Source organism: Oncorhynchus masou, chromosome 12, assembly GCF_036934945.1.
Source record: "Oncorhynchus masou masou isolate Uvic2021 chromosome 12, UVic_Omas_1.1, whole genome shotgun sequence".
Classification (NCBI taxonomy): domain Eukaryota; kingdom Metazoa; phylum Chordata; class Actinopteri; order Salmoniformes; family Salmonidae; genus Oncorhynchus; species Oncorhynchus masou.
Genome location: NC_088223.1, coordinates 51,004,980 through 51,027,609, shown reverse-complemented (window position 1 = coordinate 51,027,609; position 22,630 = coordinate 51,004,980).

Genomic DNA, 22,630 nt, shown 5'->3' with positions numbered 1-22,630 from the left:
CCACTGTGTATGGTGAATTTGTCCCAATACTTTTGGTCCCCTAAAATGGGGGGGACTATGTACATAAAGTTCTGTAATTTCTAAACAGTTCACCCGATATGGATGAAAATACCCTCAAATGAAAGCTGACAGTTTGCTCTTCAATTATATCATTGTATCATTTCAAATCCAAAGTGCTGGAGTACAGAGCCAAAGCAACAACAAAAAGTGCCACTGTTCCAATGCTTTTGGAGCGCACTGTATGTTAGCTATAATGATACATTAGATCATGTATTGAATATTTAACCACCCTTTAGTGACATTCATGAATGGCTTGATACAGTTTTATGAATGGCTCGATAAGGATTTCTCCATACCCACTTTGAAGTAATGGTTTACACAAAAATGCATGAAATAAATGCTCTTTACACTGAATTGTTTTGACATTTACAAAAACAGTCCCAATCTGATGGTGGACACCACATTTGCAGTGCCAGCCTTTCATGATTATGCTTACAATAGTGACTGGCAGATAATTACAACTTGGGTTTTTTTCTTGATCATTTCTTCTGTTAAACACTGCTTCTTTGTATAGTTGCAGACCGTTGCCCTGACGGTATTCATTAACAGCTAGTTGTAATCTGTCCTAGATCCTTAATTAAACATCACCCATTGTAATGCTCATTATGGTTTCTGATTGTACTTTACATTTCAGGTCACAGATGGTACCAGATATGTGACTGGTAGCAGGTTTGCTGACGGGGAACAAATGAAGTTTGTGGTCTTACCTACAAAAGTTTGGGAAGATCACAAAAGTGATGACACCAGCTCATCGTGTTGACACCCTCATTGATTCCCTCCTCTATTACTTAGCCAGGGTCAGTGCAAGGTAGGAATTTAAAACTAGGAATCAGTTAAGTATTGAGAGGGCCCATTTTTCAGGATTGTGTTGATATCCCATCATTTTGCAGAGTACAACGGCAATGTATTTTAAACTATCTATGACATGTATGTTCCCCTTCCTGTTTTAGCACTGGAAACACAACTCTGGCGGCAGAACGTCCTGAAGGAGGAAACCGAGGCAAAGGAGGAGTTGATGGTGCTGCTAGGCAGCATTCCAGGTTAGATTCCATGTGTTTTGCTCATATCTTTTGTTTATATGTAATGATCCCTTTCTCCCAATTCAATCAGTTGAATATGTCATAGGAAGAGACCCTCACAGGCAAGAGGATGTTGTCCCTGATATGTGGAAACTCTCGCCCAGCAAGTTGCTACATCGCTGACCTAAGGTTTTATCCCAATCTATAGACACCCCTTTCTGTCTGACTTAGCCCTGCCATTCATGACAGACACGTTCCTATAGTCTACTGTGCGCTGTGTCCTGGTCCCATCATCTCCTGGATCTGCATAGCTACTCCCTGTTGCTTTATACTCTGGTCACCACCTCGTGCTATCACCTGCCATTTTCCACTACATATCCCAGAAACTTAAGTGCCCCCTCCCCTGCTTAGTCATTTTTACACTCGTACCTGTATACAGGTTGAAAATAGCAGATTTGGGCACTAATTAGAGCCTAAATTGTAACGTAGTGGCTATACAGTAACATGCTATATATGATGTCAGAGCTCAGGCTCTGCGATTCACAGCTCTGTATGGGTTTTGACTGACAGTCGTTCTGAACTTGAGCACTGCACGCGGCCAGCAGTCCCCCCCCCCCCCGGTAATTAGGCAACTTTTGCACATTTCTTGTTGCCTGAGTGGGGGAAATGCTTTAAATGAAAATGACTCGATGTATTTTGAAAGATAAGACATGGAGGATATAATAAATACCACCTCATACAAGCATGCCAAACACCCGTAAGTCCAAAATTGCACTTCACATTTCCAAATCTTAAAACTCATGTCATATACAGTGTCAACATTTATGATCACAAACTTTGTTTGATGTATAGTTACAAGATGACATGGCATCATACCCTGAGTGGTTCTGAACAAAATTTACCTAAGTTTGTTTAATGTGAAGAAAATTTGCCGTGGCACACGCACCTGCCACTCATGACTCCTTTCGATGCGCGGAAATACAACTATGTTGTATTTCTGTGTTTGGCCAGGTATGGTTCTCAATCAGAGGCAGCGGCCGATCGTTGTCTCAAATTGAGAATCATACTTAGGTAGTGTCACATTCTGACCTTAGTTCCTTTGTTTTGTCTTTGTTTGAGTATGGTCAGGGCGTGAGTTGGATGGGCAGTCTATGTGTGTTTTTCTATGTTGGGGTTTTGAGTTCGGCCTAGTATGGTTCGCAATCAGAGGCAGCTGATTGAGAATCATACTTAGGTAGCCTGGGTTTCACTTTTGTTTGGTGGGTGTTTGTTTCCGTGTGAGTACTGTTTCGGTTTTCGTTTTGTTCACATCGTTTATTGTTTTGAATTTCAGTGTTCAGTTCGTTTTGAATAAGCGATGTCAGGACTCCTGGACATGGGAAGACGTTTTGGACGGCAAGGGTTGCTACACATGGGAGGAGATCCTGGCTGGAAGGGATCGCCTCCCATGGGAACAGGTGGAGGCAGATAGGAGAGCAGAGGCAGCCGGAGAGAGGAGCCAGCGATACGAGGGAACACGGCTGGCAAGGAAGCCCGAGAGGCAGCCCCAAACATTTCTTGGGAGGGGCACACGGGGAGTGTGCCGAAGGGAGGTAGGAGACCTGCGCCAACTTCCTGTGCTTACCGGAGAGCGAGAGGGACCAGGCAGGCACCGTGTTATGCGGTGGAGCGCACAGTGTCCCCGGTGCGTGTGCATAGCCCGGTGCGGTACATTCCTGCTCCTCGTATCAGCCGGGCTAGAGTGGGCATCGAGCCAGGTGCCATGAAGCCGGCTCTACGCATCTGGTCTCCAGTGCATCTCCTCGGGCCGGCGTACATGACACCAGCCTTACGCATGGTTTCCCTGGTTTGTCTGCGTGCTTGTCGTCCTCACCGGGAGTGACTGCAGTTCGGTGTCAGAAAAATAAGTGTTAATGTCATGCATAGGTGTAATTGGTGGCAGGGAAGTCAGGCGCAGGAGAGTCAAATGGAGTGTAAAATGGAGTATTTTAATAAAGTCCACGGAGTATGCTCCATAACACTAAAAGTACATAACAAACAAACATGGGTACAAGGACCCGACGCGCACCTATACAACAAACACACTACACTGACAATAAAACAATCTCTGACAGAGACATGAGGGGAAACAGAGGGTTATATACACAACAGGTAATGAATGGGATTGAAAACAGGTGTGTGGGAAGACAAAACCAATGGAAAATGAAAAAAGGATCAATGATGGCTAGAAGACCGGTGACGTCGAACGCCGAGCACCGCCCGAACAAGGAGAGGCAACGACTTCGGCAGAAGTCGTGCCGCGCGTCGACACCGGCCTCGGGGATGACCCGGAGGGCGAGGTGCAGGGCGATCCGGATGGAGACGGTGGAATTCTGATAACATGGAAGGATCTAACACGTCCTCCACCGGAACCCAGCATCTCTCCTCCGGCCCGTACCCCTCCCAGTCCACGAGGTACTGAAGGCCCCTCGCCCGACGTCTCGAATCCAAAATGGATCGAACAGAGTACGCCGGAACCCCCTCGATGTCAAGAGGAGGAGGAGGAACATCACGCACTTCAGCCTCCTGGAGCGGGCCAGCCACCATCGGCCTGAGGAGAGACACATGGAACGAGGGGTTAATACGGTAATAAGTGGGTAGTTGTAACCTATAGCATACCTCGTTCACTCTCCTCAGGACTTTAAATGGCCCCACAAACCGCGGACCCAGCTTCCGGCAGAGCAGGCGAAGGGGCAGGTTTCGGGTCGAGAGCTAGACTCTGTCCCCTGGTGCGAACACTGGAGCCTCACTGCGGCGACGGTCTGCGCCAATTTTCTGGCACCTTATGGCACGCTGAAGGTGGACGTGGGCTGCCTCCCAGGTCTCCTCAGCGTGCCGAAACCAATTGTCAACCGCAGGGGCCTCGGTCTGGCTCTGATGCCAAGGAGCCAGAACCGGCTGATACCCTAATACACATTGAAAGGGAGTAAGGTTAGTGGAGGAGTGACGTAGCGAGTTCTGAGCCATCTCTGCCCAGGGCACGAACTTCGCCCACTCCCCGGCCGATCCTGGCAATAAGACCACAGAAACTCTCTCCACCTGCCCATTACTCTCAGGGTGAAAACCTGAGGTAAGACTAACCGAGATCCCCAGACACTCCATGAACGCCTTCCAGACCCTTGATGTGAACTGGGTACCCCGATCAGACACTATATCCTCAGGCACCCCATAGTGCCGGAAAACGTGTGTAAACCTTTGCCTCTGCAGTTTGTAAGGCCGTAGGGAGACCGGGCAAAGGGAGGAGACGACAGGACTTAGAAAACCAATCCACAACGACCAGGATCGTGGTGTAACCCTGTGAAGATGGAAGATCAGTCCAAAAATCCACCGACAGGTGCGACCACGGCCGTTGAGGAACGGGTAGAGGTTGTAGCTTACCTCTGGGCAGGTGTCTAGGAGCCTTGCACTGGGCGCACACCGAGCAGGAAGAAACATAAATCCTCATGTCCTTAGCTAAAGTGGGCCACCAGTATCTCCCGTCAAGACAGTATCTCCCGTCAAGACCTATCCCAGGATGACCAGAGGAGGGTGACGTGTGAGCCCAATATATCAATAGGTCGCGGACAGCAGACGGAACGTACAGACGACCAGCTGGACACTCAGGGGGAGAAGGCTCTGCACGTGACGCCCGCTCAATGTCCGCATCCAGCTCCCACACTACAGGCGCCACCAGACACGAAGCTGGGAGTATGGGAGTGGGATCCATGGACCGCTCCTCTGTGTCATACAGGCGAGACAATGCGTCTGCCTTAACGTTCTGGGAGCCTGGTCTGTAAGAAAGAGTAAACACAAAACGAGTGAAAAACATGGCCCACCTTGCCTGGCGAGGATTCAATCTCTTCGCCTGCCGGATACACTCAACTCCTTTACCGTGGTTGGAGTCGGCCAATTACGCACGGCTGTGATGTGGTCGCTCTCCATCTCCACTCCTGAAGTGGAAATCCGATGCCCTAGGAAGGAGATGGATTGTTGGAAAAACAAGCATTTCTCAGCCTTGACATATAGATCATGCTCCAACAGGCGACCAAGCACCCTGCGCACCAGGGACACATGCTCGGCGCGTGTAGCAGAGTATATCAGAATATCATCGATATACACCACTACACCCTGCCCGTGCAGGTCCCTGAAGATCTCATCTGCAAATGATTGGAAAACTGATGGAGCATTCATCAACCCATATGGCATGACCAGGTACTCATAATGACCTGAGGTGGTGCTAAATGCCGTCTTCCACTCATCACCCTTCTTAATACGCACCAGATTGTACGCACTCCTGAGATCCAATTTTGTGAAAAAACGTGCCCCGTGCATTAACTCAATAATCGTATTGATCAGAGGTAGCGGGTAACTATATTTCACTGTGATTTTATTAAGACCTCGATAATCAACGCACGGGCGTAAACCGCCATCCTTTTTTTTCACAAAAAAGAAACTCGAAGAGACGGGTGAAATGGATGGCTGAATGAACCTCTGATGCAGGGATTCAGAGACATATGTCTCCATAGCCTCCGTCTCCGCTTGTGACAGGGGATACACGTGACTCTTGGGATATGCAGCATCTACCAGGAGATCTATCGCACAATCCCCCCGTCGATGGGGTGGTAATTGAGTCGCCTTCTTTTTACAGAAGGCGAGAGCCAAATCGGCATATTCGGGGGGAATGCGCACGGTGGAGACCTGGTCTGGACTTTCCACCGTAGTAGCACCAACGGAAACCCCTAAACACCTACCTGAGCATTCTCGCGACCACCCCGTGAGAGCCCTCTGTGGCCAAGAAACAGTGGGGTTATGACAAACTAACCAGAGTAGGCCTAGCACCACAGAATACGCAGGAGAATCAATAAGGAAAAGACTAATCTTCTCCTTGTGACCCTCCCGCGTTATCATACACAAAGGTGCGGTTACCTCTTTGATAAACCCTGACCCTAATGGTTGACTATCTAAGGCATGAATAGGGAAAGGCATATCCACAGGAACAATAGGGATCCCTAAACTATGAGCTAGACTTTTATTAATGAAATTCCCAGCCGCACCTGAATCTACTAGTGCCTTATACTGGGAATGCAGTGAAAAATCAGGAAAAGAGACAGAGACAAACATTAGTGCATCAGAGGGCTCTGGATGAGAATGGTGCCTACTCACCTGGGGTGATGCCAGAATACCCTGCCTCCCCTCTCTATTCCCAGAGGAACCAACCCGGCACCGACCAGCAGTGTGCTCTCTGCGACCTTGAATGGTGCTCGAGCGGGAACCCCCTCCGGTCTCCCTGCGCACCATCCCTCCCAATTCCATAGGTTCGGGAGAGAGGGTGCGGGAGGATGGAACAACCAGACCCCGATCTAGACGTCCACGAGTCGCCAGCATGTTGTCCAGCTTGATGGACATGAGGGTGGTGTCTCTACAGGCCAGCTCCCGACGGACGTCCTCGTGTAGACTACACCGGTAATGGTCGATCAGGGCCCTGTCGCTCCATCCAGCGCCGGCAGCCAAGGTCCTAAACTCCAAAGCAAAATCCTGGGCACTCCTCGTCTCCTGCCTCAGATGATAGAGAAGCTCACCCGCTGCTTTGCCTTCAGGTGGGTGATCGAATACTATCCGGAAGTGGCGAGTGAACTCCTCAAAATGGTCCAGCGCCGCATCCTCCCTACTACACACAGTGCTGGCCCATTCCAGGGCTTTCCCGGTGAGGCATGAGACGAGGGCGTAACTCTTCTCACGGTCAGATGGTACTGGGGAGGCCATGGCTAGATACAAGTTCAGTTTAAGGAGGAAACCCTGGCAGCCGGCAGTATCTCCGTTGTATCCCGTAGGTAGAGATAAATGGATCTTTGATTCCGGAGAGGAAAAAACGTTGACCGGAGATTGTGGTGGCGCTGGAGAAACTCCCTGTCTCTCCCAGCGATCCATTTTCATGACAATGTGATCCATGACGGAGCTGATAACGTCAAGCTCCCTCGCTTGTTCTTGAACACGTTCCTCCAGGTCCATGGGCATAGTGTCCTCTCCTGCTGACTTCATAAAGGGTCAGAGATTCTGTCATGCATAGGTGTAACAGGTGGCAGGGAAGTCAGGCGCAGGAGTGTCAAATGGAGTGTAAAATGGAGTCTTTTAATAAATTCCACGGAGTATGCTCCATAACACTAAAAGTACATGGCAAACAAACATGGGTACAAGGACCCGACGCACACCTATACAACAAACACACTACACTGACAATAAAACAATCTCTGACAGAGACATGAGGGGAAACAGAGGGTTATATACACAACAGGTAATGAATGGGATTGAAAACAGGTGTGTGGGAAGACAAAACCAATGGAAAATGAAAAAAGGATCAATGATGGCTAGAAGACCGGTGACGTCGAACGCCGAGCACCGCCCGAACAAGGAGAGGCAACGACTTCGGCAGAAGTCGTGACAGTTAAGTAAAAAATAGATATGTAAAAAATAAAAGTAACATAATTAAAGAGCAGTAGCGAGACTATAAAGAGTAACAATAGTGAGGCTATAAACAGGGGATACCGGTACAGAGTCAATGTGCAGGGGCACCGGTTAGTTGACGTAATATGTACATGTAGGTAGAGTTAAAGTGACTATGCATAGATAATAAACAGAGAGTAGTAGCAGCGGGTTTATGTCTTGGGGATAGAAGCTGTTAAGAAGTCTTTTGGACCTAGACTTGGCGCTCCGGTACTGCTTGCCGTGCGGTAGCAGAGAGAACAGTCTACAATTTTTAGGGCCTTCCTCTGACACCGCCTGGTATAGAGGTCCTGGATGGCAGAAAGCTTGGCCCCAGTGATGTACTGGGCTGTACGTGTAGCAGTGTGATGTTGTTCCCCTAGATTATGCACCAAGTTGCACACAAGGAGCAATTCAAATAGGTCAGGTCAAGAGGGGATGTTAATAATTTGATAATAATAATAATTTAGTGATGCCCTCGATGGTGCCCTCGATGGTGCAGCTGTAGAACTTTTTAGGATCTGAGGAACCATGCCAAATCTTTTCAGTCTTCTGAGGGGGAATAGGCTTTGTTGTTCCCTCTTCACAACTATCTTGGTGTGTTTGGACCATGATAGTTTGTTGGTGATGTGGACACCAAGAAACTTGAAGCTCTCAACCTGCTCCAATACAGCCCCCGTCGATGTGAATGGGGCTGTGTTCGGTCCTCCTTTTCCTGTAGTCCACAATCATCTCCTTTGTCTTGAGCATGCTGAGGGAGAGGTGGTTGTCCTGGCTCCATACGACCAGGTCTTTGACCTCCCTAGCACAGCCATTGAAGAGGAGTGGAACAACAACCACGGATCAACTCTATGCTAAGGAGATGTCGAGCTGCATGAGGCAAATGGTTGTCACACCAGATACTGACTGGTTTCTGATCCACGCCCCTACCTTTTTTAAGGAATCTGTGACCCACAGATGCATAACTTTATTCCCAGTCATGTGAAATCCATTGATCAGGGCCTCATGTATTTATTTAAATTGACTGATTTCCTTATATGAACTGTAACTCAGTAAAATCTTTGAAATTGTTGCATGTTGCATTTATATTTTTGTTCAATGTAATTTGCTCATCCGTTTTGACATAGAAGTTATTTTATGTAAATATGTTGTGCTAGGGTCCATATTCTAGCATTTACTTGCTGACTGTGTTACACTACTGTTGCTAACAGTTGTTATGGAATTAGTGTATGGTTTACATTGGGAATCTAGAACTTTACCGGTAACTATTGCGTAATTAGATCCATTACAAATGTATAGTCCTTGTAATACTGGAGTCCTGATTTGTGTGGGGCTGGACAGGGTACGAATCAGAGGTGACGTACACATTCTCTGTCCACTGACCTGTCTGTCCACCGCACCATAATACGCACACTCACACGCTTACACTCACACATACACACACTCACACACTTTGTTTGTACTCGTGTTACAGCCAACTCTTGTATTAATTGTTTTTAACAAAATATTTCTTATGTAGTTCACTGTCATTTATTCATGATCTTTAACTGGTTAAATGTTTGTAGTTTGAATGTTTCAGTGATGATTAACATGTTTAAATAGTTGTAAACATCTCCTTGATTTAGCTTTCGGTATATTTGCACTTTTTAAGACCGCAATAGTTCATCAACACACAATTATTGTAAATAAATGGACACTACCTGTTATGAAATTGTCACGTTCTGATCTTTATTTCCTTTGTTTTGTCTTTATTTAGTATGGTCAGGGCGTGAGTTGGGGTGGGCAGTCTATGTTTGTTTTTCTATGATTTGGGTATTTCTATGTTTCGGCCTAGTATGGTTCTCAATCAGAGGCAGGTGTCATTAGTTGTCTCTGATTGAGAATCATACTTTGGTAGCACAAAACACTGTGTGTTTTGTGGGTGATTGTTCCTGTCTCTGTGTCTGCACCAGATAGGACTGTTTGGGGTTTTTCACATTTCTTGTTTTTGTAGTCAGTTGTTCATGTGTACCTTTACGTATTAAAAAGAACCATGGACACTTACCACGCCGCATATTGGTCCTCTGATCCTTTTTGCCTCTCCTCTTCGGAAGAAGAGGAAGAAATCCCTTACAGAAATGGAAATCGCTGTCCGTAAATAAATGCTGAGAAATGATCCGTCTGGACTCTGAAGCCATTCGGCTATGGGTTTCAGAGCCCCGAGATAATTATACAATTTATATTCGCTTAAAAGGGCTTTATTTACAACCTCTGGGGTATAACATGTTTGGCAAAGAGGTATAGGAGATTCTGACATGAAATATAACCCTTGAACCCTAACTTGAGTTCAGTCTAAGCCAATGAGAACCAAGAGGGTTCTAGCTTCGTGCCTGCCTCCCTGAGTGACAACGGCTGCAACCTGTCCTAGTAGGCCCCTTGCGTGGTACTAACACTATATCTTACCCCAATACAGTGCCTTACGAAAGTATTCGGCCCACTTGAACTTTGCGACCTTTTGCTACATTTCAGGCTTCAAACATAAAGATATAAAACTGTATTTTTTTGTGAAGAATCAACAACAAGTGGGACACAATCATGAAGTGGAACGACATTTATTGGATATTTCAAACTTTTTTAACAAATCAAAAACTGAAAAATTGGGCATGCAAAATTATTCAGCCCCCTTAAGTTAATACTTTGTAGCGCCACCTTATGCTGCGATTACAGCTGTAAGTTGCTTGGGGTATGTCTCTATCAGTTTTGCACATCGAGAGACTGAAATTTTTTCCCATTCCTCCTTGCAAAACAGCTCGAGCTCAGTGAGGTTGGATGGAGAGCATTTGTGAACAGCAGTTTTCAGTTCTTTCCACAGATTCTCAATTGGATTCGGGTCTGGACTTTGACTTGGCCATTTTAACACCTGGATATGTTTATTTTTGAACCATTCCATTGTAGATTTTGCTTTATGTTTTGGATCATTGTCTTGTTGGAAGACAAATCTTGAACCATTCCATTGTAGATTTTGCTTTATGTTTTGGATCATTGTCTTGTTGGAAGACAAATCTCCGTCCCAGTCTCAGGTCTTTTGCAGACTCCATCAGGTTTTCTTCCAGAATGGTCCTGTATTTGGCTCCATCCATCTTCCCATCAATTTTAACCATCTTCCCTGTCCCTGCTGAAGAAAAGCAGGCCCAAACCATGATGCTGCCACCACCATGTTTGACAGTGGGTATGGTGTGTTCAGGGTGATGAGCTGTGTTGCTTTTACGCCAAACATAACGTTTTGCATTGTTGCCAAAAAGTTCAATTTTGGTTTCATCTGACCAGAGCACCTTCTTCCACATGTTTGGTGTGTCTCCCAGGTGGCTTGAGGCAAACTTTAAACAACACTTTTTATGGATATCTTTAAGAAATGGCTTTCTTCTTGCCACTCTTCCATAAAGGCCAGATTTGTGCAATATACGACTGATTGTTGTCCTAAGGACAGAGTCTCACACCTCAGCTGTAGATCTCTGCAGTTCATCCAGAGTGATCATGGGCCTCTTGGCTGCATCTCTGATCAGTCTTCTCCTTGTATGAGCTGAAAGTTTAGAGGGACGGCCAGGTCTTGGTAGATTTGCAGTGGTCTGATACTCCTTCCATTTCAATATTATCGCTTGCACAGTGCTCCTTGGGATGTTTAAAGCTTGGGAAATCTTTTTGTATCCAAATCCGCCTTTAAACTTCTTCACAACAGTATCTCGGACCTGCCTGGTGTGTTCCTTGTTCTTCATGATGCTCTCTGCGCTTTTAACGGACCTCTGAGACTATCACAGTGCAGGTGCATTTATACGGAGACTTGATTACACACAGGTGGATTGTATTTATCATCATTAGTCATTTAGGTCAACATTGGATCATTCAGAGATCCTCACTGAACTTCTGGAGAGAGTTTGCTGCACTGAAAGTAAAGGGACTGAATAATTTTGCACGGCCAATTTTTCAGTTTTTGATTTGTTAAAAAAGTTTGAAATATCCAATAAATGTCGTTCCACTTCATGATTGTGTCCCACTTGTTGTTGATTCTTCACAAAAAAATACAGTTTTATATCTTTATGTTTGAAGCCTGAAATGTGGCAAAAGTTCGCAAAGTTCAAGGGGGCCGAATACTTTCGCAAGTCACTGTACAGTAGTGGTCGTCAGTGAGGTGCACAGCTGCAGGTTTCTGTCCGTCATGACTGGGAAAGGCCTAGATTCTAGGCCGTAGAAGATCCTACAGCGATCTCGTTAGATCAGAACTGGATTGATCAACAGTGATTCGTAATACTGGTTTGCATCCTAAAAAAAAGGATAGTTGTGTTTTGCTGCATAACACATTCTTTTTTTCTACCCATATGATGTGGATCATTGTCAGGTTATTGGATGTGTCCGTTTCAGTAACAACAGAACACCATGGTTGTGATAACTCTTTTAACAGGTAGTTTGTAAATGTGTAGAATGTGTTTGTTTTGTGTCATCACTGGTAAATGAATTGATGTAAATTAGACAGTCAGAGGATTTTCTGAGTAACCGGTCAGGGCATGATCACATTTGTAGTGACGACTTTACCAGTCAGGCCCATTGATAGTGAACAATGGATAAGCAACAATGTAATTACACCCAACACAATGTTGGCAAAAAGGTATTTTTATTAAAAAACAATTAATTGTGATAATGGGGTTAATTGTAACTGCCATTGCAAATGTTTATGTATGACTGAAAAAAAATAAGATACACAATAATAAAGTGATAATTGTGAGGAAATACTGTATGTTCTTCATAATCAAAGAAAAAATACAGGTTGACTTGTTGTCTACATTCACAGTACACTTTGATGTGTTTTGAATATGGGATCTACATTGAAACACCTCCTCCAGTTCACACATTTACCCAATTTCAAATTCAGGATTTGCATTGTACAATTTTCTACGCCAGCAAAAATTCTGGTTATTATTAACCACGTTTCCATTCAAACTTTTTATGCAAGTAGAGTACATGTTGGATATAAAAAAATGTCATGACCTGATGGAAACAACGTATTTCCAAATGTCGACAAAACAAAATACGCTAGACAATGTGCGATATTTTTGTGTCAGTAAAATTTATTTTGTGAGAAATGTCGGTGGAAACTCTTTTGTGCACACATATTGATATAATAACCATCATATTGAAATCTCCCAGTCCCTGCCGCTGAAAAACATCCCCACAGCATGATGCTGCTACTACCATGCTTCACCGTAGGGTTGGTGCCAGGTTTCCTCCAGACTTGACGCTTGGCATTCAAGGAGTTCAATATTGGTTTCATCAGACCAGAGAAACTTATTTCTCATGGTCTGAGAGTCTTTTAGATGCCTTTTGACAAACTCCAAGCAGGCTGTCATGTGCCTTTAACTGCGGAGTGGCTTCTGTCTGGCCAGTCTACCATAAAGGTCTGATTGGTGGAGTGCTGCAGAGATGGTTGTCCTTCTGGAAGTTTCTCCCATCTCCACAGAGGAACTCTAGGGCACTGTCAGAGTGACCACCGGGTTCTTGGTCACCTCCCTGTCCAAGGCCCTTTTCCACCGATTGCTCAGTTTGGCCGGCCAGCCGGCCAGCTCTAGGAAGAGTCTTGGTGGTACCAAATAGAGGTTGACCGATTAATTAGGGCCGATTACAAGTTTTCATAACAATAGGTAATCAGCATTTTTGGGCACCGATTACGGCCGATTACATTGCACTCCACGAGGAGACTGTGTGGCAGGCTGACCACCTGTTATGCGAGTGCAGCAAGGAGCCAAGGTAAGTTTGCTAGCTAGCATTAAACTTATTTTATAAAAAACAATCTTATTATAGTCACCAGTTAACTACACATGGTTGATGATATTACTAGTTTAACTAGCTTGTCCTGCTTTGCATATAATGAATGCGGTGCCTGATAATTATCATCGAATCACAGCCTACTTTGCCAAACGGGTGATAATTTAACAAAAGCACATTCGCAAAAAAAGCACAATCGTAGCACCAATGCACCTAACCATAAACATCAATGCCTTTCTTAAAATCAATACACAAGTATATATTTTTAAACCTGCATATTTAGTTAAAATAAATTCATGTTAGCAGGCAATGTTAACAAGGGAAATTGAGTCAGGGTATATGCAGCAGTTTAGGCCGTCTGGCTCGTTGAGAGCTGTGTGAAGACCATATCTTCCTAACAAAGGCCGTAATTAATTTGTCCGAATTTTACATCATTGTGATATAACATTGAAGGTTGTGCAATGTAACAGCAGTATTTAGACTTAGGGATGCCACCCGTTCGATAAAATACGGAACGGTTCCATATTTCACTGAAAGAATAAACGTTTTGTTTTCGAAATTATAGTTTCCGGATTAGACCAAATGAATGACCGAAGGCTCGTATTTCTGTGTGTTTATTGTATTATAATTAAGCCTATGATTTGATATGATAGAGAAGTCTGACGTAAGCATTAATTCAAACAGCACTTTCCTGCGTTTGCCAGCAGCTCTTCGCAACGCTTGAAGTAGAGCTTCCCTCGACCTCATGGCTTGACATGCACTGTCAACTGTGGGACCAGATATAGACAGGTGTGTACCAATCATTTTAATGTACCACAGGTGGACTCCAGTCAAGTTGTGGAAACATCTCAAGGATGATCAATGGAAACATGATGCACCTGAGCTCAATTTCAAGTCTCATAACAAAGGGTCTGAATACTTGTGTTTTTAATTTTAAATACATTTGCAAACATTTCTAAAAACTGTTTTCGCTTTGCCATTATGGGATAGTGTGTAGATTGCTGAGGATTTTTATTAATTTCATCCATTTTGTAATGTAACAAAATGTGGAAAAAGTCAAGGGGTCTGAATACTTTCCTGAAAGGCACTGTATATACCGTCAGAGTCATCCCCCCACCCCAGTCCCATTCTTTGTTGCATTTGTTGACCTCCAGAAGGACGTCAAAGGAGGGGGTAGGAGGAAGTTTGTTTTCCATTGACCTTCCCCAGGCTCCATTTTTAGCTCTGCTGATGCTGGCTTCGGAGGTAAATGTGCTGATGTTGGCAGTAAAGGTGCTGATTCTACATTCTTTAGCTGACCGCAACTGTAACGTCGACGCAGGGAGTCAAGAAGCAGGTGCAGTTAGTGAGTTTTAATAATAATGAACGTAGAAAGATACAAAACAAGAGAACCGTCTGACAAGGAAACATAACCAATACTACCTGAAGAGTGACGCTAGGGAGTGCTAGATAAAGGGGGAGTAGTCAGGGAAGTGATTGAGTCCAGGTGTGCCTCTTGATGGGGTGCAGGTGTGCCTCATGATGGGGTACAGGTGTGCGTAATGAGGGTTGCCAGGTGTGCATAATGATGGGTTGCCAGGACCGGTGGTTAGTAGACCTGCAACGTCGAACGCCGGATAGGGAGAGCAGGAGTAGATGTTACAGTTACGCTGCTCAGATCTCTCCTTCCTGTATTTCTATATTTTAAGTGTAGCTCAGCAGTAGTGAGCGTTATATCCAGCCCATGGGTCATTAAAATAGTCAACACAAAACTACCATCTTCCAGGGACTAGTGCTCTTGTGGACGATACCTTTTTCTAGCTAGCAGATTGTAACGGGTAAATGTGATGCTCCATTAGCCTTTTTTCAGGTTAGCTTATACAAGACAGCACGATAGATTTTTCAACTAACCTGCCCTTGGCGATATTGTCTTTGATAAGGGATTTGTTTTCTTATTAATATCTGTGTCCAGTCATAGATAGCCACATCCTTCCCCTCTCCTCAGTGATCACAAATTTGGGTGTGAAATTCGAACCCTGCTCTCTTCTTCATATTCCACACACACTCATATTTGACTTGACCTTATGTTGACAGCACTCTACTCACAGATACCCCCTCTCCCTTTCCCTCCCATTCATCTCCCCCGGTCTCCACCCTAGATGCTACGTGGTCTCTCATCTCCTAGATAGTGGAACCAGCTGAAGCCTACCGCATAACCTCTTGGTTTAGCCAGGTGAATTAAGAGCTCTGCCAGAGACGGAAGAAGAAGCGAGACATCCAACTCTCTCATTTTTTCTGTTTCAATTGAAGTCAATGACCTAAAACCACGTTCACAATGGCAGTTTGAAGTTCAAATTCTATTTATTTGTATATCCAATTAGAATAGGTTATTTTCCCTGCAGTCTGAACAGCCAAAAAGCACATGGAATTGGATACTTCAAGCTACATTTCAAACCACCTTCGTAGGTGGTTTGAAATGTAACTAAACTTTTCGTCCCCCTTTTGAAATGTAACGAAACCTGCTCATCCCCCCTTTTCCTGTAGTCCACGATCAGTTCTTTGGTCTTACTGACGTTGAGGGTGAGGTTGTTGTTCCGGACCCACACTGCCAGGTCACTGACCTCCTCCCTTTAGTCTGTCTCAACATCGTCGGTGATCAGGCCTAACACCGTTGTGTCATCAGCAAACTTGGGGATGGTGTTGGAGTCATGCGCGGCCACGCAGTTGTGGGTAAACAGGGAGTACAGGAGGGGACTAAGCACACACCTCTGTGGGGCCCACGTGTTGAGGGTCAGTGTGGCAGAGGTGATGTTGTCTACCACGTGGTCGGCCCTTCAGGATGTCCAGGATCCAGTTGCAGGGGAGGTGTTCAGTCCCAGGACTCTAACACCCCCCTCCCCCCCACAAATAGTGTACTTTTTACTCCATATGTTTTCCCTGACACCCAAAAGTGCTCTTTACATTTTGAATGCTTAGCAGAACAGAAAATGGTCCAATTCACACACTTATCAGGAGAACATACCTATTGTCTCTGATCTGGCGGACTCATTAAACACAAATTCTTTGTTTGTAAATGATGTCTGAGTGTTGGTGTGCCCCTGGCTATCCATAAATAAAACATTGTGCCACCTGGTTTGCTTAATATAAGGAATTTGAAATGACTCATACTTTTACTTTTGATATTTAAGTATATTTTTGCAAATTACATTAACTTTTGATACATGTATTTAAAGCCAAATACATTTAGACTTTTACTCAAGTAGTATTTTACTGGGTTAACTTGAGTCCTTTTCTATTAAGGTATCTTTACTTTTACAATTGGGTACTTTTCCCACCACTGGTAATTGTTTACAAAACAAATGTGTGAATGTGCTAGAAAGCTAAACGGCTACCTAGCTGGCTAATTGACTGCTGCGGCTAGCCAAAAAAGGACTTGTTTTGAAAGTTGGAACATCTTATCCGTTGAGTCTTTAAAAGTGTTCTTACCCTGTGATATTCAACATTCAAAGCAACTGGGAAACATCCATGGTATGCATTGTTGTCACCTTAGCTTGCGACTTAACTTCTGAGGAAGCACAAACACCACCACCGATCAGCTTACAACACTGCACACAAACCTGTCGTTACTATGACAACTAGCGTTGCCTTGTCAGCAAATTACTGCTGTCTGAACACACACAAATACGATTTGGTCACTTGTAACTTTCTGTTTGGACTGTCAGTAGCCCAAAATAGATTTGAAAAACAAAACTGATTTAAGCATTAAGGCCTGCATTGTGAACGAGGCTTAGGTAGACCCAGCTGCTATCGCATTGCATGTCTATGGGAGAGCCAAAGTTGAAACAATAAAGCATTCTACCTGAGTCGGCCTTAACTGTTTTTTTGAGTATCCATTTCACAGCCACCAGAAAAATGGAAGTCAAATCCGGTTTAGGCCAGCTTGGATGTGTATATCTGTGGAGCATTTCAGAAGAACTCGGCTGATCCAGAGTGCTGGTTGTGTATTGGTCTTGTACTGCCATACTTTGTTTTCTAAATTGGGAGTAAAATATTGCCTTTTGTCAAGATTGAAGTGTTTCCCAACTCCAGTCACCCCAACACACATTTTTGTTGTTACCCAAGACAAACTCAACTGATTCAACTAATTGAGGGCTTTATGATTAGTTGACAAGTTGAATCAGGTGTGCTTGTCTGTGGCTAGAACTAAAATGTTGGGGTTTGGAAAACACAGCCTTACACACCACACACACACACTATGCAATAACAACAACTACCTCTGACACTCAATGTGCCCACTAGATCTACTGTAAGCTGTTTTTTATACAATGCATTCAGAAAGTATTCAGATCCTTTGACTTTTCCACATATTGTTACATTACAACCTTGTTCTAAAATGAATTAAATAAAACAAATTGTCCTCATCAATATACACACAATACCCCATAATGACAGAGTGCAAATGTATAAAGAATAAAAAACAGACATACCTTATTTATGTAAGTATTCAGACCCTTTGCTATGAGAATCAAAATTGAGCTCAGGTGCATCCTGTTACCATTGATCATCCTTGAGATGTTTCTACAACTTGATTGGAGTCCACCTGTGGTAAATTCAATTGATTGTACATGACTTGGAAAGGCACACACCTGTCTATATAAGGTCCTACAGTTGACAGTGCATGTCAGAGATAAAACCAAGCCATGAGATCAATGGAATTGTCCGTAGAGCTCCGAGACAGGATTGTGTCTAGATACAGATCTGGTGAAGGGTACCAAAACAATTCTGCAGCATTGAGGGTCCCCAAGAACACAGTGGCCTCCATCATTCTTAAATGGAAGATGTTTGGAACCACCAAGATTCTTCCTAGAGCTGGCCGCCCAGCAGAACTGAGCAATCGGGGGAGAAGGGCCTTGGTCAGGGAGGTGACCAAGAACCCGATGGTCACTCTGACAGAGCTCTAGAGTTCCTCTGGGGAGATGGGAGAAACTTCCAGAAGGACAGCCATCTTTGCAGCACTCCACCAATCAGGTGTTTATGGTAGAGTGGCCAGACGGAAGCCACTCCTCAGTAAAAGGCACATGAAAGCCCCCTTGGAGTTTGCCAAAAAGGCACCTAAATGACTCAGACCACGAGAAACAAGATTCTCTGGTCTGATGAAACCAAGATTGAACTATTTGGCCTGAATGCCAAGCGTCACGTCTGGATGAAACCTGGCACCATCCCATACAGTGAAACATAGTGGTGGCAGCATCATGCCAGGGGGATATTTTTCAGCGGCAGGGACTGGGAGACTAGTCAGGAACGATGGAAAGATTAACAGAGCAAAGTACAGAAAGATCCTAGATGAAAACCTGCTCCAGAGCACTCAGAACCTCAGACTGGGGCAAACGTTCACCATAGCAGCACCCACTCGTAGCACGTGCTACAGCAGGTATATCTCACTGGTCACCCACAAAGCCAATTCTTCCTTTGGTCGCCTTTACTTCCAGTTCTCTGCTGCCAATGACTGGAACAAACTGCAAAAATCACTGAAGCTGGAGAATCATTGTCACGTTCTTTCAAAATCGAACCCAGAAGCAGACCAGGACAAGGAGAGTAGGAAGAAGGTGAGTATTTATTTACAAGTGAATGTGAATGGGTAGATATATCCAGGTGGCGTAACGGGCAGCGGTGGTGAGTTGATGGGAGTAAATAGGTGGATCCAATGGGGTAGCGGAATTCTCCGACGACCAGGCGAGAATGGGGTAAATGATCCGGGTGAGTAACTGAAGACAGAACAAATGGAGGTAAGTTTAAGGCAAGCAATACGTAAAAAACAACAAAACAAATTCTATCCAACTTGAGGCTGATACTATGGCACGACATACTGTTCATGGCTAACGACCCGGCAGGGAATGGATGTCAGGTCCGGGCTTATGAAGAGGAGAGATGATGATCAGGACCAGGTGTGCAGATAGCTGATGGGATACAGGTGCGGGTAATCAGAACTCCCAACTGGCTACATTGCCCGGCAACCAGACAGGGTGCGTTCCAGGACGCCGGAAAAAAAACTCCAGAACAGAACACAGGCAAAAAACAGACTCAGGAAACGGGATTCGTAACACTCATATCTCCCTCACTAGCTTTAAGCACCAGCTGTCAGAGCAGCTCATAGATCACTGCACCTGTACATAGCCCACCTGTAAACAGCCCATCTATCTACCTCATCCCCATACTGTATTTATTTATTTATCTTGCTCCTTTGCACCCCAGTATCTCTACTTGCACATTCATCTTCTGCACATCTACCATTCCAGTGTTAATTGCTATATTGGAATTACTTCGCCACCATGGCCTATGCATTGCCTTAACTCCCTTATCTTACCTCATTTGCACTCACTGTATATTGACTTTTTGTTTTATTTTTTTCTACTGTATTATTGACTCTATGTCTTGTTTATTCCATGTGTAACTCTGTGTTGTTGTATGTGTCGAATTGCTATGCTTTATCTTGGCCAGGTCACAGTTGCAAATGAGAACTTGTTCTCAACTAGCCTACCTGGTTAAATAAAGGTGAAATAAATCAAATAAAAAATAACTGTGGACTAATTTGTCATTTAGGGTAGGATATCTCTTATAGCTTATGACTGGAGACTCAGGAAAGACTTGGCGTAGTAGGGTTTCACTTTGGATGATTCCCCAATTATTTTTAATGATTCTTTTAATGTTCTCTGCTTCAGTCCTGTGTTTTGTAACAAAATACACTCTCTCTGATGTATCACGAGGCGCTCCCCTTCGCAACAAGTTCTCTCTGTCGAGTAACCCAGCCCTTATACCTGCATATTTCAGGACCTGAACGCTGTAGCCCCGATTCAAGAAGCAATTCTCCAATTCAGCAGATTTGACACTGTAGCATGTTTCCTGATCGCAAATTCTGTGGACTCTTTGTAATTGGCCATATGGAATATTCTCTTTGTAAGGGATTTCTTCCATTGACAGAGAGGCGGACCAAAGCGCAGCTTGGTTAATTTGATTCATGTTTTAATAAATCACTTCACATGAACAAACTTACAAAAACAAGAAATGTGAAACCCCCCCCAAACCGTCCTATCTGGTGCAGAGACAGAGACAGGAACAATCACCCACAAACACACAGTGAAACCCAGGCTACCCAAGTATGATTCTCAATCAGAGACAACTAATGACACCTGTCTCTGATTGAGAACCATACTTGGCTGAACATAGAAATACCCAAAATATAGAACAAACAAACATAGACTGCCCACCCAACTCACGCCCTGACCATACTAAATAAAGACAAAACAAAGGAAATAAAGGTCAGAAAGTGACACTCATTTAGCCTTTTGGGGTGGAATCTGTCTGCCCTCAGAATGATATTCCCACCTGTAGGCTTCCTAAAGATTGATGTGTGCAAATAACCTTTGTCATTTTTACTGATGTCGAGGTCCAAAAAAGGAATGTTATCCTTGCTGTACTCCATAGTTAGTTTGATGTTAGGGTTAATGTTGTTAAGGTATTGGTGGAAGGAAATAAGTTCATCTTCTGAGCCGGACCAAAACAGGCAAACATCAATATAGTGTCCCCACCATATAATCCGGGTCAATGAAATGGTTATTAGAAGGATCCAAAATGAAATCATTTTCCCATTTACCCAAGTTAAACCAGCGTAGGAAGGGCTGTAGCTCCCATGGCACACCCTTTGACCTGTTTAGAAATACGGTCCTGAAAGACAAAGATGTTATGATTAAGAGTCCATTCAGTCAGTGAGACAATGAATTCTGTAGGAGGCATCTCAGTCTCAGGCTGGGTACTCAAGAAACGGTGCATAGCTGCCAAACCTTGTTCATGTTAAATGGTGGTTCAATGGGGACTAAAAAGGAAGCGGTACCTATATTGTTCGATTCCTTCATTTTGTTCAACACATCTGTGGTATCTTGAAGATAGGCTGGGAGTGATGTCAAAAAAGGCTTAATTTGATTTTATTTAATTTATTTCACCTTTATTTAACCAGGTAGGCAAGTTGAGAACAAGTTCTCATTTACAATTACGACCTGGCCAAGATAAAGCAAAGCAGTTCGACACATACAACGGCACAGAGTTTCACATGGAGTAAAAACAAACACACAGTCAATAATACAGTAGAAACAAGTCTATATACGATGTGAGCAAATGAGGTGAAATAAGGGAGGTAAAGGCCATGGTGGCAAAGTAAATACAATATAGCAATAAAACACTGGAATGGTAGATTTGCAATGGAAGAATGTGCGAAGTAGAAATAAAAATAATGGGGTGCAAAGGAGCAAAATAATAAAATAAAAAAATAAATACAGTAGGGAAAGAGGTAGTTGTTTGGGCTAAATTATAGGTGGGCTATGTACAGGTGCAGTAATCTGTGAGCTGCTCTGACAGTTGGTGCTTAAAGCTAGTGAGGGAGATAAGTGTTTCCAGTTTCAGAGATTTTTGTAGTTCATTCCAGTCATTGGCAGCAGAGAACTGGAAGGAGAGGCGGCCAAAGAAAGAATTGGTTTTGGGGGTGACTAGAGAGATATACCTGCTGGAGCGTGTGCTTCAGGTGGGAGATGCTATGGTGACCAGCGAGCTGAGATAAGGGGGGACCCTAGCAGGGTCTTGTAGATGACATGGAGCCAGTGGGTTTGACGATGAGTATGATGCGAGGGCCAGCCAACGAGAGCGTACAGGTCGCAATGGTGGGTAGTATATGGGGCTTTGGTGACAAAACGGATTGCACTGTGATAGACTGCATCCAATTTGTTGAGTAGGGTATTGGAGGCTATTTTGTAAATCAAGTCAAGATTTTTGTGGACCTTTGGAAGAAGATAAAAAGAAGCCATACTGCCATTGAAAATAAATTTGAACTCATTGTCTGAAATGTAGCCATTCTCCTTAGCTTCTGTGTGGATCCCTTTCAATTCAGTTTTTAGGTCCTCTGTAGGGTTGAAGGTAAGAGATTGGTAGAATTCATCATTGTCGAATTGACGGTAGGCTTCTGTCACATATTTGTCTTTACTCCACACTACTATAGCGCCACCTTTGTCTGCTTTTTTAACCACCATCTGTTTATTTTTGGACAATGATTCAACTGCATCCTTCTCTGTCTTAGAAAGATTACGTTGTGTTTGGTTGGAGTCAATTTTACCCTTAAACAGATTCTCCACATTAACATTCACCCTCTTGGCAAATGTATTTAGTGTTGCATTCTGGACGATGGGACAGAAGGTGGACTTGGGCTTTAAAGGTGTTTTTGAGGGAACAGAAACTGC